Genomic DNA, 17,939 nt, shown 5'->3' on the forward strand with positions numbered 1-17,939 from the left:
GGCCGAGGCACAGGCAGAGGGGGAAGCAGGCTCCATGCAATACTCAGTCCCGGGACCCCAGGATCATGCCCTGGGCCGAAGGCAGGCGCTAAACTGCTGAGCCACCCAGGCGTCCCCTTTTCCTTCCTGTCCTTTAAACCTCCCTATATTCTCAGGATTTAGAATGCATGTTTTCCTCTTCTTTTTTCTTCTTCTCTGAGAAAAAGGAAGTTCAGGATTTTGCTGGTCTTAGTTTAGTGACCTTGGACGAGCCCCCCTGGTGGGCCCTAACTGCTCATCTGCAAAATACACCCTGGAACATCTTCTGAGGGCTGGGTGGGGACAGCCTGAGACCCTGGGCGTCAGGAGCCCTGCACGGGCTGGGCTGGCACAGAGGGTGTCAGTGAGGATGGGTCCCCGCCCCCCACCCAGCAGCAGGTGCACACACCCTCACTCATCTCTGGCTGCAGGCTCACTCCCGGACTTCTCCAGTGAGTTCTGCGGTCCCCCTGTGTCCCTACTACCCAGGGGACCTGTGGAGTGGACCCCAGCCCAGGCCTCCTGACCAGCATTGCTGTGCGTGGATCCTGGGGGTCTGTACTGGAACAAACCCCCAGGTGATCATTAGGGCCACTCAGGTGTGAGGCCCAAGGCCCAGAGGAGCCTTTGGTGTGCCTGCTGCCCTGAAGGCACTTGGTAGGTATGAGTGATTCACATGCTCACACACACACCACCATGAATGCTGTAATGCCACCCAGTTCCCACGGAGCTCTGGACACCTGTGCTCCCTGACAGTTTTCTTTTCTGGACTACTATTCCAACATGTTTTTTTTTTTTTTTTTAAAGATTTTATTTATTTATTCATGAGAGATACACACAGAGAGAGGCAGACACGGGCAGAGGGAGGAGCAGGCTCCACGCAGGGAGCCCGACATGGGACTCGATCCCAGGTCTCCAGGATCAATCCTTGGGCCAAAGGCAGCACGCTAAACCGCTGAGCCACCTGGGCTGCCCTCCAACATGTTTTTGGTGAATTTTTATTTCTGCTGCTTATTTATTGCATTTGTTCCCTTTCTTCCCTACCCTTCCTCTTCTCCTGTTTTTCCTTAGTGTTTCCTGGACACTCTTGGCAGCTCCTGTCCCCCTAATGCTGGTGAGATGGGACCTAGTGGGGCACATGTTCTGCGTCAGGGGCGGGAAGAGGGGGCGAGAGTGTGAACCCCTAAGGTTCCCCACAGGGCTCGCTGGTGGACAGACACAGCTCCCTTCCTGCCTGGCACCCTAGGGTGACAGCACGGCAGCTTGGACTTCCTCTGCCTCGCGCCCAGCCTGTGGGATTTATGGGATTTCTGGGATTTCAGTTCTGTTGTCTCTTCCTCTTGCCCTCCTCTTTGGGTTTCATCCACGTCCTGGGGGCGAAGTAGATGGCCCGAGTTTACTTAGTGACATGTGCCTGTGTGGCTTGAAGGAAGACTGGTTTCCGTGAAAGTCAGAAGTGCATTCCAGAGGCACAGCGTGACCTCCGGAAGCCCAGCTAATCCAGGTTTAAAGAGGAGTTGGAACAAAGGTGGTGATTATGAGATGTGTGAGCTTTGGGGTGTGGGAAAGGGCAGGTGGAGCAGGGGAGCCCGGTGGGAAGCTCTGTGTCGAGGAATCGAGGAATCGAGAGTATGGCCCCAGAATGTGATCCAGATGCTGAAGGGAGGCGGGGGCTTGGTGCAAGTGAAGGCCCCAGGGGGACGTGTGTGGCAGATGGTGCCGGGCTCCATTCCACCCCTGGCCAGCTGTGTGACATTGGGCCAGGGCCTGCTCTCCCCACGCTGCCATTTCTGTGATTTTGAGAAAGGAGTCTTGTCCCTTGGCTTGTGATCATTACTGGGGGTTAAGTGGGGGAATTAAAAAGGATTGCCTTTTTTTTTTTTTTTTTTAAGATTTTTATGTATTCATGAGAGACACACAGAGAGGCAGAGACACAGGCAGAGGGAGAAGCAGGCTCCCTGCAGGGAGCCTGATGCGGGACTCGATCCTGGAACTCCAGGATCACGACCTGAGCCAAAGGCAGATGCTCAATCGCTGAGCCACCCAGGCGTCCCATGGGATTGCTTTTGTGATTGGCAATTAGTAAGTGCTCTTTCTCATTTCCTCGTGTTTTTGAGCATTACCCCCTTGGTCCTACCTGAGCATCTTTTTTCTTCTTCCCAACTGACAGGCCTCTCAGGGCCCTTGTGCTCGGCCATGCAAACAGCAGCAGTCCCGTGTGGAGCTCCCTGAGGTTCCAGGGCACGTGGACGACCATATGTTGGTGTAGTCCTTAAGTGGATGGGTCCTCATTGACCTGTTTCTTTAATGAGATGTGAAGCTCTTTGTAGGCAGGGGCCCACGTGAGATCTTGAGCCTCCTTCGAAGTTACTTTCGTGGAGAACCTGCACGCTCTAGAACTTCTGTGCTCTGAGTCTTCAAGGGTCGGTCCTGCTGTTCTGTGAAGCGCTGCCTCCTTGAGTCATTGTTTTTGAGTCATGTTTGGTGGCTGTGTGCCAGGGTACTTCACCCCCTTTGTTCAAGGGGATCTGATGAACATTTAGGTCTTTTTAAAAAAATATTTATTTATTCATTCATTCATTTATTTATTATAGTCACACACACACACACACACACACACACACACACACACACATGGGCGGGGGGGTGCAGAGACACAGGCAGAGGGAGAAGCAGGCTCCATGCCCGGAGCCTGACGTGGGACTCAATCCCGGGACTCCAGGATCACGCCCTGGGCCAAAGGCAGGTGCCAAACCGCTGCGCCACCCAGGGATCCCGAACATTTAGGTCTTTGCTGATCTTTCCCAAAGGGATTTTGTGGGTAAAGGCAAACAAAAGGAAGTGGGGAAAAAAAATACTACTAAATCTTGAAGGTTTGTCATTTGTTAAAGGAAAGCATTCATGACTATTCACAGCCCATTTCAGTATCTGAATCATCTTCAAGCTCTAGAGGAGATGGAGGGGAGCTGAGTAGGCTCAGCTTTCTTTTACTGAGGACCTACTATGTGAAAGGGCTTTGCACAGGACAACTCCGATTCTCGCCCCCCACCCCCCAACTCTGGGAGGCAGGATCCATTCTGCAGATACGGATGCGGGTTCATGAAGGGAAGCTCCAGGTTTCACAGCTGCATAGTGAGCATTAGGTCTGTGTGTCCAGAGAGCGTTGGCCCTCGCTTGGCATAGCCTCCCTTCCCTGCCACCTGCCTGTCAGCCTGTCTCCCTGTCTGCTTGTCTGCCTCTTTCTCTCTTAAAGTTGCTGTTGTTACTCGTCTCTGGTCTGTTCTAGCTAATGATGCAGATGTTACTGTGAGGGAACCCAGGCACCTGTTACCAGGATTAGGACAGTGCGTATCCTGAACCTGTTGGGGGCTTCAGACCTCGTGGGTATGTAGGACAATTCGTGAGAAGTGCCACGTCACCCTGGTGGCCCCGCTCACAGGTTGCAGGAGTGTTTTCCTCTCACCTGCAGGTGGGGAGAGGCAGGCAGTCAGGGCTCAGCTGATTTTCGGGGAGACTACCTCCCCATTGCTGTCACAGCAACCCTGAGGTTGGTGGGGACGGTGTCATGACTCCAGGCCACAGCTGGACCCTGCACCACTCGGACGAGGAGCCACCAGGGGAGGTGTGTCGTAGGTGATGTGAGGCACTTCCTGCCAGAAAAATAGCAAGAACTGGAACCTACTGACAGGTCACGGGCTTGGGATCTTGCTGGTCAGACTCTGGCCGTGAATGTTGTTGATGCCTGGGGCGTCTCTGTTCATTGACCTTCCAAGCGTCTAGCTCTTGCTTCCCCATCTCTGTCTTCTGGAACCTTCTTATCCTGTCACCCTGCCCCCAAGTCTTTTCCGGCACATAACCCTTCTGTGGCAGGACAGCCTAGTGGTTAAGCAAAAAGGCTCTGGAGGCAGAGTGTGTGGGCTCATATCTCAGCCTTATCTCTGACACTCGTCCTCATTTGAAAATGGGTTCATACCTCACAGCGTTGCTGAGGTTACGTGACTTACAACAGCCAGTGCTCTTGAACGAGCACTCGGGAGCTGTGGTTCTTACCTGCTCTGCCAAGCCTCTGGTCCTGCTGCCTTCTGCTGACAGCACCCTGCATCTGCCCAGTTCAGGAGGGACTCCTGTCCCCGGCACTGTGTGTCCAGCCCATCTTCTCACTTGAGATTTGCTTCCCATTTTGCATCCCACAGATCCCGGCTGGGTGGCCCTGGGCAAATCCTGTCACCTCTCTGAGCCTCATGTCGCAGCCGCTCAGTGGGGGACTTGAACCAGATTATTCCAAGGTTACTTGTGCTCTGACGTGCGGGGACCTCTCACATTCAGTATGTTGCAGCCTCTTCTCCCCTGCCCTGGGTGGCTCCTGCCACGCCACCATCACAGCCTGGACACTGCCTGGTGCTTTCAATTATGGACATGCATTGTCCGCATGTTCACGTCCCTGCATCTCTTGGTATAGCCTGGAAGCTCCCTGAAGGCAGGGGTCCTGTCAGTCTTGATTGACTTGATTTCCAGCTCCCAGCATGATTCCAGCCAACACTTCCTTGAGCATGTATTGAGTTCCCAAGTGCTATACAAGACTTCTGGAGCCTGGCTGAACCCGAATGCCAGTATTTTTAAAGACTGGCTCCAACCAGTGTCCGTCAGAGCTGTGAGCAGAGGTCTCCCTTACATAATGCAGGTGACGTTACCTGGCCATAGAAGGGCTCATGCTGTGCGGGCTCCCTTGGCCCTCCTGTGTAAGCCCACGGTGTCGGCAGAGCCCAGAGGACCATCCTCAGACTCTTACTGACATTAGTGAGTGGGACTGGGTTCACTTTGCATCTCTTAAGCCTAAGTGGTGGGGGATAGCAGTAATACTGGTGGATCGAGCCATCAAGGGTAGAGCTGATGCTCCATGTGAGTTGTGAGCCCACTTCGGGCAGGTGTATTTGCTGAGTGCCTCGTAGAACAATCTCTCATCCATGTATGAACCCCAGAGGACATGCATTTTAATTATTTATTTTTTAGAGGATTTTAATTTATTCATGAGAGACACACAGAGAGAGGCAGAGACACAGGCAGGGGGAGAAGCAGGGATGATGCGGAGACCCCATCCCAGGACTACAGGATCACGCCCTGAGCCAAAGGCAGACGCTCAACCGCTGAGCCACCCAGGTGTCCCTAATTCTTTATTTTTATTAAATAGATGAGCAAACACTTTCACAGAGCTTAAGGGGTGTGCCCACGGCTAGTGACTGACCTGGGCATTGCCATTCACGCCAGGTTTATTTTGCCTCCAAGCCCTACCTCATCCCCTCCCCCACCCATCCCCTGATTGATGAATCAGGTGAGTGCAAGGGGGAGCGTGAGTGCAAGGGGGGAGCAAGGGGGGAGCGTGTGCTGGAAGGCTTGGGAATTCCAGGGCAGCTGATCCGTGTCTTCCCAGCACACGTTGGGGAGAAACTGAAATGAAGCAAAAATAGAGTCTGTCAGCGGGAGGACAGCTGCCGCTTTCTCTGGGAACAAATCTCCTTGATTTATCTTCCCAGGTTAGACAGGCCCCGGCTCTCGGGGTACCACAGAGAAATAATGTGAATACGGCCAGAGGAACCGCTGCTGCCTCTCCCTTCATCAGAAAAAGATAAAGCAGACACCTCTTCTGTGGCATCAGCGTCGAGGGAATCCTGAGATTCCTCACAGACCCAGGGGGAGCAAGCGGGGCACGCACAGAGCGGGAGGGCCTTCTCGCCTGGGCCCCCGCACCCGAGAACAGCTCTGTCCGCCTCGATGGCCCAGGCCGTGCCCCGCGTCCAGCGTCCAGGGGCGCTGTGCTCACCATGTGCTGACGCTTGTCCACAGTGAAATTAACAGTGGGACTGATCGCTGTGGCAAGAGCAGAAAGGCTGGGGGGGTGGGGAGAGCACCCCCGCAGAGTCCAGGACACCTAGCAGCAGAGAAGGGACCGCACACAGCCAGGCACACCGGGGAGATGCTCACCCTGGCTCCCGCTGCGAACCGTGCTTTTCTCACACGTGGGTGCCAGGGCCTACCTGACCCGGCTCTGCGCAGTACGTGCCCTGTACCCCCGTTCACCACTCTGGGCCATCCCAGGACACCTGGAATCTTCCGGTTACCAGAGCATCCCTCCGTGCATCCCGTATTTAAGGGTTACTGCTGTACCAACGTGCTGTCTCAGTGTTGGGTAGGAATTAGAGGCTGGCCTGTGTTCTGTTTTTCTTCAAAATGCCCACTGCAGGGGGCCAGCTGGTGGACCTAGGGAGGGTCAAGAAGGAAATGACCTATTTGGGCCAGACATCCTGGGAGGCCGAGAAGGGAGAGAGACTCAGCCAAGAGAATGGGGCTGGGGACTGGATTTTCTTGCAAGGCAATTCCAAGCGGGATTCCTCGCCACCAGGCCAGAACACGTTTATTTGCAGAGTGTTTCCCTCTGTGCCCTCTGGGGGCAGGGTCAGCTGGGAGGCGGCAGGCCGTGAAGGTACGGAGGAGAAGGGAAAGCTGGCAGGTGCCGATTCCCAGGCCTTGAGGGGTGTTCCCGAGGCAGCAGCGTGCCAGCGGCATACTTTCACAGGAGTGATTAAAAAAGGTTAACCAACCTTCCATTGAGGTGTGACAGGCACTAGAAAATCCGTATATATTTTTTTTAAGATTTTATTTATTTATTAGAGACAGAGAGAGAGAGAGAGGGAGGGAGGGAGGGAGGGAGGGAGAAGCAGGCTCCATGCAGGGAGCCCGACGTGGGACTCGATCCTGGGTCTCCAGGATCACGCCCTGAACTGATGGCGGCGCTAAACTGCTGAGCCACCTGGGCTGCCCGAAAATCTGTATATTCTACGTACATGGACAGCTTGGTAAGACTTCACAAACAGCACATGGGTGTGTAGCCAGCACCTGGATGAACGGAAGGTCACGCACATCTCAGGGGCCGCACCTGATGCCTTCCGGTCACTAACTGTCCCTTCCCCCTCACTCAGGATCACCTTGTCCTGATTCCTCACAGCATAGTTTAACCTTCTTATGTGTTTACTTTTTTTTAAAAGATTTTATTTTATTTATTCATGAGAGACAGAGGGACAGAGAGAGAGAGAGAGAGGCAGAGAGACAGAGAGAGAGAGAGAGAGAGGCAGAGCCACAGGCAGAGGGAGAAGCAGGCCTCATGCAGGGACCCCGATGTGGGACTCGATCCCGGGTCTCCAGGATCAGGCCCTGAGCCAAAAGCGGTGCTAAACTACTGAGCCACCCGGGCTGCCCCTACTTTTTATTTTTTTAAGATTTATTTATTTATTTGAGGGAGAAAGTGCAAGCAGAGGGAGAGGGGGAGAGACACAAATTCCCTGCTGAGTGGGGCTCCATCCCAGAGCCCCGAGATCATGACCTGAGCCTAAGTCAGGAGTCAGATGCCCAACTGACTGAGCCACCAGACGCCCCTTTATGTGTTTAATATAAATAACACCATCATGTGCTCCCTTGTGTCTGGCTTCTTTCACTCAAACTTATGATCATGAGTCGTGTTCCTGTGTTGTGCGTGGTTGTGGCTTGTTTTCATCCCTCTGTATTGTTCTGCTGCATGTGTGTGTGCTTTAAGGTTTCCTTCCTTCCTTCCTTCCTTCCTTCCTTCCTTCCTTCCTTCCTTCCTTCCTTCCTTCTTTCTTTCTTTCTTTCTTCTTTCTTTCTTTCTTTCTTTCTTTCTTTCTTTCTTCTTTCTCTTTCTTTCTTTCTCTCTCTCTTTCTCTCTTTCTTTCTTTCTTTCTCTCTTTCTTTCTTTCTTTCTTTCTCTTTCTTTCTTTCTTTCTTTCTTTCTTTCTTTCTTTCTTTCTTTCTTTCCTTCTTCCTTCCTTCCTTCCTTCCTTCCTTCCTTCCTTCCTTCTTTTTCTTTTCCTTCCTTCCTTCCTTCCTTCCTTCCTTCCTTCCTTCCTTCCTTCCTTCCTTCCTTCCGAGCACAGGTGTGGGCAGAGGCAGAGGGAGAGGGAGAGAATCTCCAGCAGACACTTTGCTGAGCACAGAGCCCGACGCGGGGCTCCATCCCAGGATCCAGAGATCATGACCTGGGCTGAAACCAAGAGTCGGGTGCTCAACTGACTGAACCACGTAGGCGCCTCTGCACGTGTGTTTTTAAAGTCCCTTCTACTGTTGATGGGCATTTCAGTCGTTTGCGGTGCTGGGTTGTTATGGATAGGGCTGCCGTGCACATCCCAAGACCTACCTTTTGGTGAACAGGTAACACATTTTTGGGGAGCTTATATGTAGGCGTGGAACCACTGGGTCCCAGGGTGCATATCTATTCAGTGTTAGTGGATAACGCCAAACCATTTCTCAGAGTGGTTGCCGGTGTTTCTTCAGATCGTCCATCCACCAGCTTGGAGGAGAATTCTGGTGCCACTGGATGGTATTGACCATCTTTTTCATTTTGGCCAATTTGTTAGGAGAAGCACATGCCTAGAAAGGGAATCACATAGCAGAGAAAGTAAAGATGCTCCCCAAGAGAGAGTGTTACTGTGGGATGACAGGACAGATGTGCCGTGCTGCTCCTGGAGTTCTTTTCTTTTCTTTCTTTTTTTTTTTTAAGATTTTATTTATTTATTCATGTGAGACGGAGAGGCAGAGACACAGGCAGAGGGAGAAGCAGGCTCTCTGTAGGGAGTCCAATGCAGAACTCGATCCCAGGACCCTGGCATCATGCCCCGAGCCAAACCATACCTTGAGTTCTTGCAGGTGAAGCCCACGGTGGGGCTGTTGCCTTGGGGCGGGTCTGCGGCTCGGCTGCAGTGACACCCAGCAGACCGAGGAATAATTCTTCCTCGGGTGACAGAGCTTTAATGTACCTGACCCCAACAAAACAGACTTGGCTTCAGCCTTGCCCGTGGGCCTCTGTGAATATTTAACAGACCGCGGCCCTCCTCCTCTCCCCTACCATCGAGTGGGGCTGGCACCCCAAGTCCCCACCCCCTCCTGCTGCTGGAAGCAGCCCCTCTCAGTGCCTGGGACTCGGGGCCTGGCCTCCTGGTGCCCTGCCGCTCCTGGCTGCTGCCCTGGGCCATCAGCTCTCCGTGGCGATTGCTGTCAGAGCTGAGGAGCGTGAGGAACCCCAGGATGGGCTGTGCTTGACTGACGAGGGGCCTCCTCCATTTGCTGCATGAAATACTGGCTTCCTGAGCTCTGAATAGGTGCCCAGTGACATGCGGAGGGCTTTTTCTGGTGATCACTTCACACCAGCCTCCTAGTTCTAAGAAGTAGGTGGGAGTGATTCACCCCCATTTTATAGATGAGAAAAGCAAGGGTGAAAATCATTTTTTCCCGAGTAACATAGTGAATTTGTTTGTTTGACTTTATTTCATTTTTAAAAAATATTTATTTATTCTTGAGAGACAGAGAGAAAGAGAGACAGGCAGAGACATAGGCAGAGGGAGAAGCAGGCTCCATGCCCGGAGCCTGATGTGGGACTCAGTCCCGGGTCTCCAGGATCACGCCCTAGGCCAAAGGCAGGTGCTAAACCTCTGAGCCATCCAGGCATCCCTGTTAGTTTGACTTTAAACATTGATGCTTTCACCACTATCTTGCCTTTCTCTCTCAGGGGCTGATATTTAGATACTTAAATTTCCTTTTTAATCCACCTTTCTCTTGGACCTAAAAGCTATGTCAAGTGGGTTTAAATGAGACAAGGGAAGCTCACCCTGTGACCCGTGGCCACTGAAGGATGCTCACAGCAGAGGATGGATGCCTGTTGGCGTGGTTGCTCTGAATAATGGCCCTCCAAAAGATGTCCATGCCCTGCTTCCCAGGACCTGTGAATATGTTACCTTACATGTCAAGAGGGACTTTGTAGATAGGATTGAAGTTCAGGACCATTATTGGAACATAAGATGATGGATTTGTGTTGTTTTACGTCACTAAGTATTTGAAAATTTGTTCCTGCAGGAGCAGAACACTTGATGTTGATGGCCGTTGCTATAATGGTCAAGCTCACAGGCTTCGGAGCCAAGCTATCTAATTTCAAATTTCTGTGGTGTGGTTTTCCAGCTGTGTGACCATGGGCAAGTTGCTTAACCTTTCTGGGCCTCAGATTTCTCATCTCTCAAATTGGATAAGAATAGTCTATAACGTGTAAGGTCGTTAGAGGATTAAATGGGGAATTTATGCCCATGAAATGCCCGGTAGTAAGTTTTAGGTACAGTCACTCCAGGTCTTCATCCTCGCTGGTCACACAGAGCAGAGCAGTGGATCAGGGCACAGAATTGGGAGACACACTGGCTGCAGATTCAGGCTCTACTCTCATTGGTTTGGAGCAAGGTAGTTGTCTGTGCCTCGTTTCCTTATCTGGAAAATAGAGGCAGGAGTCCCAAAGTGGTTGGGGGCCTGTATCCGGTGGTGGGCCAGAGGTTTCAGCAGGGTGAGCGATAGGCACTCCATACGGGGCCGTCCTTGTTATCTTTGGGTGGGTGGTGACTGTTGGGCCTCAGGCCCTCCGCACCGCATTCTCTGTTATCTGGAGAACAATTGAAGAACGCTTTGCTGGGGAGGCCGAAGGATCCCCATCTAGCTAGAACAGTACTGGGTACCTAGCAGGTGCTCCGCAACCCCTGCATGCATGAATCCGAAAAGGAAAGAGCCCCAGGCCCTGCCCTGAAGAAGCTCGCTGTGCAGGATGGGCCCTGGAGTGATGCCAGAGCTTTGTGGTTGTCTTTAAAAAGAAACAAAAAAACCCCAAAGAACTACTTCCTACCAGCTGACCCCAAACCCCCTCAGCTCACTGCAGGGGAACTCAGGGCTGTGTGCCAGGCCTGGCCCAGCTACAGACTCCCGAAGCTAGCCACCTACCCCTTCTTGAACCTTTCCCCCTCCTCTTTATGACAGATATCGCTCTCAGGGGTAGTTGTAAGAACCCCCAAGGAGTAGAAAGTTCGCAATCGGAGAGGTCTTTGGTGCCTGTGCGAGGTGACACTCCCCTGAAGGCCTCCTGACCTCCTACCTCACCTCTGTTTGGGTTATCAGAGCTACAGGGCATTATTTTTAGTGAGTTCCTCAAGAAGTGTATTGGGGTCCAATATAAGGAAGGAATAATAACGTGATTACTCCTCTAGGTCCATGGTTCTAACAAGATTGATTTTATTTTTCTTCTTTCCATCCTCAGGCCTGATCTTTTGACCAGAAAGGGATTAAAAAGTTGCCCATCCTGATGGCTGTGCCTGCCGGTTGCATGGAGCCTCATTCAGGATTTCCTGAGCCTCTTGGATTTACAGTGATACTCAGCTGCGGGGAGTGGAGGAAGCATTCTCTGGAATCACAGACGGCACACGTCTGGATGCTAATGATGGTTTTACGGATGGCCCCGGCTGAGTGCTTGGCAGATCCCTGCAGCCTGGATGCCTGTGGGGTCAGAGGACCGCGGCTTCCTGGGACGGCGGAGGTCTCTGCCCTTATCTTCATGCAAATGTTCAGTTGGGTTGCTGCTAGCCTCACTGAGGGCGCCCCGTGAAACGTAAGGCCCGTCCCTTTCGTGTGCATGCAGCTCCCGCATGTTCTGTTGGGTGCTCGCTTGGGCTTTCGGGGACCCTGGCCCGGCCGGTGGGAGAGAAGTCACTGTGACGGAGCCGGGTCTCAATGGGAAGAGGCATTTACTGAGCTCACTCTGTGTGTCTGCTTGGGTGCTGGGCACGTGGAGATTTCAGGTGGCATTTGGAAGTTGCTCCCCAGGAGCCACCACGGTCCCCTGTGCTGATGCGTGTCGTCATGCCCGTCCGGTGTCTTTGATTCCCTGGTTGGCGTGCCTGTCTCCGTCCACTAGACCCCAAGTGCCCTGAAGGCCGGCGCCTCTTCCTCGTGGAGTGTGCTGTGAGGACATAGCACAGTGCCTGACACACAATGTCTCCTGCTGCAGAAAGGGCTTTAAGGCCTGCGAATGAATGAAGATATCCAGAGTAAATAGGGAAAGTACGTGTGACTCTGTGCTTAGAGCCATTGTTGCAAGTCCGCAGGATGCCTGTGGAGCCGGAAGGGCCTGGGTTGGCGTCTCTGACCAGTACCTGCTGGGTGACTCAGGCCAAGTGATAGCTGGATGGATGGATGCCTTTCCCTTTCTGTGTTCAACAGAGGGGATGTGTCATCATCCTTCGCAGGGTCGGTGCCAAGGATCAAGGAATAAATGCTCATGCTTGGTCACTGGGTTGGGGGAAGGCTTCTGGGGAGGGTGCGTGTGGTTTGGGCTTTGAACCCGAGCCAGGTGGGCTGTGCTGGGCTTCAAACCCGGTACTGCTTGGTTGGCATGGACAGTTGATCGGGGATCACAGTCCCCGGGGTCTGTGGGAAGGCCGAGTGGCAAAGAGCTAGCAGGCAAGGGAAAGGAGCCTTGTGTCTGCGTGAGGGAGGGAACAGCCAGACTTGGACTTGGCACGAAGGCCGGTGGCACTTCTGTGGTTGACAAGCAGAAGGACTGGCCTCCCCACGTCCTGATAGGCAGCTCTGACGTTGGTGACTCTGGGAGGGGAATGTTGCCTTGGTGTTCGGTTCCTGGTTGCAGGTCACCTGGGGCCACTTGGCTCTTGGACACCAAGACTGCAGTGAGGTAGGGCCTGGGGTTTGATTTTGATTGAGTCCCCGGTTCCACTCAGGCCCAGTGGCATCTCTCAGCGAGGCTTTCCCGACCTTCTAATGGAAACGATGCCCCTCTGGTCATCCCCCACAGTCCTGAGTCAGAGTGCCTAGATGGTTGTAATTCGGTGTTCACTTACACAGGTCCTCCCGCCTTGGAAAGCGTTTTCTCTGAGGTCAGGAGACAGGTTTGTCTTGCACTGTAGGCATCTTATTTATTCTGTCTCACCTCATCAGATCACATGGTGACTCTTGGTGGTTGTATTTCGGTGTTCCCGGAAAGGACAGACAAAAGGGAAGCGCTCTCTTTCTGAGCATCTATATAATGTAAGCAGCCCACGGTCCCACGAGGTGGGCAGCGGCGTGCCCATTGTACAGCTGAGAACTGCGAGGTTTCACGGGGTCACATGACTCACCTGAGGTTCCTTATCCGAGAGGACACTAAGCGGGAAGCCAGGAGCTGCCTGGTGTTTTATGCTGAATCAAGCCAATTCAAGCTGAAGGGTAAAGGTTTCCCTTGAGGTCTTTAGAAGAGTGTGTGTGTGTGTGTGTGTGTGTGTGTGTGTGTGTAAAACACTGCCTGCTGTGGAATGCTCTTGGGCTCCTCAGAACTGGGTGCCCTCTTTGTCCTCTGGGAGAGACAGGCTTTCATAAGAACTCCCTCCCGTGTGGAGGAAGCAGGTGCCACGCTGGGTCCCAGGATGAAGTGAGGCTAGGATCGCGGTCCAGCTCCTGGAGGCTCACGGCCTGCAGGGAACCTGTGCCCTTGGGTAAGTGGGGATTTGCAGCCCCGTGATGGGCGTTGTGCTTCCGAACCTCCCAGGCAGGGCAGGGAGAGGAGTCATCCGGGGAGGAGGCTTTTGTGCTTCTGGGAGGACTCTGAGGACGGGAAAGTTTGGCTGGGCTGGCAGTGGTCAGCAGAACTGTCCTGGGGGCCCGAGGGCCTCAGCTAGAACAGCGAGTTGGGAAGGCCAAGGCGCAGCACTGCCCCCAGGCCTCCTGCACCTCTTCTTGCTATTTTTCCCTCCCCTCCTGCCGTGGCAGCTGTGCTCCCACTTATCACCTGACCCAGAGCCCCGGCTTCTCTTTTTATCGGTCGTTCCCTAGAACAAACCCATTGTGGTGGTCTGGGTTATCTCCTGCTCCTCCCCGGGGGACAGGGGTGGGCTCTGCATCAGAAGACACGGGATGGTCGTGGTGAGAGAGGGCTCCGCTGGGCCCCTCCTCTCTGGCCGCCGAGTCCCTGCCCCACATCTGCAAGGTCGGTGCCCTGTGGACGCTGACAGAGAAATGATCACCATTGCTGAAGGCACGCTCTGTGCAGGGCACTCGGCACATCCTATTCCATTCCAACCCCAGAGCAGACCGGTGGGGGAAGCACGGTTCGTATGAGGTTTTTGCTCGTGGAGTAACTGGAGCACAGAAAGGCAAAGCATGTTTCCCCAGAGAACAGGGCCAGGGTTTGAATAGTTCGCTCTGAAGCCAAAGCCGCTGGACCTGGAGCTGAGGGGGACCCATTTCTGCTTCCTTCCTGGCCCCTGGTGACTGTGATCTGGGGCAGGCTACCTCGCTTCTCTTGGCCGTCAGACCCCTCACTGGCAGGGAAACTGTCTACTTTCTCTTCTAAACCCGGACACTTGAGAGTGAAAGCAGCACACTAACACTTGTTCTGGGATGACAGGTGGAAACCAGGTTGTTGCTGGGCAGACTTGACCCAGGGACCCCTGGACTTACCCGTTGGATGGTGGACGGTGCTGCTGGTGAGGCCTGTCCTGCTGCTGGAACTGCTGGGGGCCTCTCCAGGGGCCCCTCCAGGTCCCCCCGCCCCGCACCCCGTGCAGCCGTGTGGGCAGTTTGCGTGTCTGCGTATTGCACGTGTGCTTGGCCTCCTCTCCTTATCCCACAAGTCCATCTTTAGCTGCTTGGAGGAACCCGTTTGTCTTTGAACCCTGTTACCCCAGACTGCTGCTAGACCAGGTCTGACCCTCTAGCTATTTATTCACGTGTTTTCACTGGGGCCCTGTGGTGATGGACAGCACATACACTCATCCTGGGGCTTGGGGTGCAGTGCTGCCCTCCGACCTACACAGACCCCCAAGCCAGCACAGCTAGAGATGGCTTATTGCCCTGGACCTGTTCCCCAGCAGGGGTGCCTGGCCTGGGTCCCCCTGGGTGTACACAGTTCAGCTAAGGCAAGGGCTGAGGTCTGGAGTCCAGGCTTCTCAATGAACAGCCATGAAACTACTTAATGGCTGGTGTTTTTTAATGCCTGGAATATGCCTGGTTAACCTTCCAATCCGGTGAGGTGGGTGTGGTGGTGCCCCTTTTATCTATAAACTGAGGCTCAGAGAGATCCACAAAGCTTCCAGACTTATCACTTATCTCTGGAGAGAGCAGAGGAGCTGGTACTTGGACTCCAGTCTATCAGCCTTTGGCCTCCCCTCTGCTAGGCCGGTGGTTCTCAGCGTATGTGGGGAGGTGTGCACAATGACTTTAGGTTATCGAGGGGCAGGCTGATTTAAAAAAAAAATACTCTTTTTATATTTACCTTCTCTTGAAATAGGAAAAGATCACAGTTGACACGGGAGACCTGTTATTTTGCAGCTTAGGGCGTAGATATTTGAGTTTAAAAAAAAAAAAAAAGCCAATTTTGCAAAAACTACTAAGGTAACAGCAAGTAAACACAGCTGCTTTGAATAGGGCCGAATCTGAAATGCAGTCCTCACTGCAGTTTGTGCTCTTTTGGAGGCACAGCTCTGACCGCAACCCGGGAGAGACAGTGTCTCTCTACTCCGCAGCTGAGCAAGTCTGTGTTCTGCTTCATGTCAGCTGCGCCGGCTGGTTCACTGATCCTCCCTAAATCCAGAAGATTCATGATGAAGGGACTGCACAGCTCAGTCTGAAGCGAGATTGAAAACCGAAAGAATCTCAGAACGATTGCACTTTATAATCCTGTGATTCTGCTTGGATTGACTGCGGCCACTGCTCTCGGCACGGCCAACTCATTATGTGTATTGAGCACCCAGAGTTTTCCAATCAGATCCTCTATTACTGTCTGAGGTTGAATTATGAAATAGTAAATATCCCGCCTGTGAAGTCAAATGATGACTCATTCCCTTGTTTTTTATTTTTTTTATTCATTTCTCCTCGGTAAATAGGGGGTAATATTATCTACCTCATGGGCTTGTCGTGAGAGTTACATAAGAGAACAGATTGAAGGACTTCATTCGGTGCCTGACGTATAATAAACACTTAGGGAATACCGGCTATTTTTAAGTAAAATGTTGAAATGGAATTAGAAGAATCAAAACCTGTAGGCACGTAGAAATAAAGAGCATTGAGGATGAGTGATTAGATTTTGCTCTGACTTCCAAGTTAGCACAACACACAGGGTAGATTATATTTGTCTACGTACGTCAAGGGTTGGCAGACTTTTCTATCAAGGGCTGGGTAGTAGTAAATGTTTTTGGCTTTGTAGGACACACAGTTTTGTCACCAGTCATCAGTTCTGCCTCTGTGTCCGGGAAGCAGACATAGCCAGTATTGTATATGAATGGGCATGGCTGAGTTCCAATAAAACTTTATTTGTAAGAACTGGCCGGAGGCCCGTAGGCTGTAGTTTGCTCCTTGGTCTAAATGAGGGAGAGAGACCTGTTTGTCATTGAAGAAGAAAAACTTCTGGATTATAAACACTGAGAAAATTTGTTACAAGATGTACTTTTTTTTTTTAAGATTTTCTTTTTTTTTTTTTTTAATTTTTTATTTATTTATGATAGTCACAGAGAGAGAGAGAGGCAGAGACACAGGCAGAGGGAGAAGCAGGCTCCATGCACTGGGAGCCCGATGTGGGATTCGATCCCGGGTCTCCAGGATCGCGCCCTAGGCCGAAGGCAGGCGCCAAACCGCTGCGCCACCTAGGGATCCCATAAGATTTTCTTTTTAAGCTATCTCTACGCTTAACTCTGTGGGACTTAAAACCTCGAGATCAAGAGTTGCATGCTCTACCGACTGAGCCAGCCAGCCAGACGCCCCAAGACATGGTCTTTAGATGAAGCTTGTTAAGCAGTGTACGGACAGTGCTTTTGTTGGGATTTTATGGAAAATTCGGAAGACCTTGACTCTGCTAGTTCTTTTACCATGTATCTAGGAAACGTTTATTGAGGCCTTGCTGTGTCTCGGCCTGTGATGTTGACCCGTAACGGAACCTAAAGGCACGTGCATTTTGGCAGGTGATTCCCAAGGAGTCACTCAGCAACAGTGTAGGGAGGTGAGCTTAGAGTGTTTTCTGTGTCGGATGCACTGCTCAATTCCCGAATTACACACAGGCCTTCATGCTAACTTAAGCGGCAGGCCTGAGCTCCAGGCCTCACCCCGCGGCATCCTACCTCGCAGGATGGGTGGGAGTGTCACATGAGATCCTGTCTCTTAGACTGATAGCTGCAATTATTGGAACATTGTGGTCCTTGGGGCAGAACACAACCAGGTTTTGAAGCTTTGCTGTTCCACGGCTGTGTGACCTTGCTGTAGTTCCTAAGCCTCTCTGAACCTCACTGTCTATCTGCAAAGTTGGAACCTAGACACTGGTGAATCTCTGGTTCTTACCTCAGTGTGGTCAGCTGGTGTTTACTCTCTAAATGTGAGTTCCTCCCCCTGGGAAGGGGCGGGGGGAGCTCACCTCTCCTTTATCCCAGGAAACCGGGTCCTGACTTTTCCAGTTGGAGCCTGTGGTTGTGAGGATTTCAGCCCCCTTCTCCCTGGAGAATGCTCCGGGTAAGAAGGCTTGAGAAAACACTAGCTTGCGGAATTCCGAAGTTAATGAAGGGAACAGATTCCAGAAGGGTCTCTGCTTGACCTCCCACCCTTTTTCCAGCCCCCCGTCATCCCTGAGCGAGTTTGAAGCCAATCAAAGGATTATAGTCACTGCATAAAACAAGCCTCACACAGTGGGGCAGGACCATAGCCTTGGCCTCTGAAATCTGGGCCAGGGTGAGTGACTTTGAGTCTCTTTCTGTGGTCCCTGGTTAACCTGAGAAGGGCACTGGGAGCAACCAGGGCGGGCAGGGCAGGCCCTCCTGGGAGAGGGAGAGCGTATTTGAAAAATGGGGGGATAATTGTCAGCTATAAAGGTGGGAGGGGGCTAAGGAACTGTGTGAGAAATTTGAAAGAAGACCCAGGTGCCTTAAAAAAAAAAAAAAAAAAAAAAAAAGGAAATTTTTTCCCATTATTCTGACTTGAGGACCCAAGAGGTGTATTCAGTTAGGACTCGTGGGGTAGGATAAAGAGGACAGGCTCGCGTTGACTGATGCAGTTTCCAGATGTGTTCTCTGCTTTTGGCT

General features: G+C 52.3%; 1 long non-coding RNA gene across 15 annotated transcripts in view; it reads left to right on the forward strand.

Moving 5' to 3' along the window:
• LOC112662462 (uncharacterized) overlaps positions 1-17,939 on the forward strand; it is a 180,755-nt gene that overhangs the window by 60,259 nt on the left and 102,557 nt on the right. For all 15 annotated transcript variants that reach the window (XR_004803259.2, XR_004803266.2, XR_004803263.2 and 12 more), the window contains exon 2: positions 11,147-11,494. This is a non-coding gene — a long non-coding RNA (uncharacterized LOC112662462). The remainder of the gene's footprint in view (positions 1-11,146; positions 11,495-17,939) is intronic.

Source organism: Canis lupus, chromosome 13, assembly GCF_003254725.2.
Source record: "Canis lupus dingo isolate Sandy chromosome 13, ASM325472v2, whole genome shotgun sequence".
Lineage (NCBI taxonomy): Eukaryota > Metazoa > Chordata > Mammalia > Carnivora > Canidae > Canis > Canis lupus.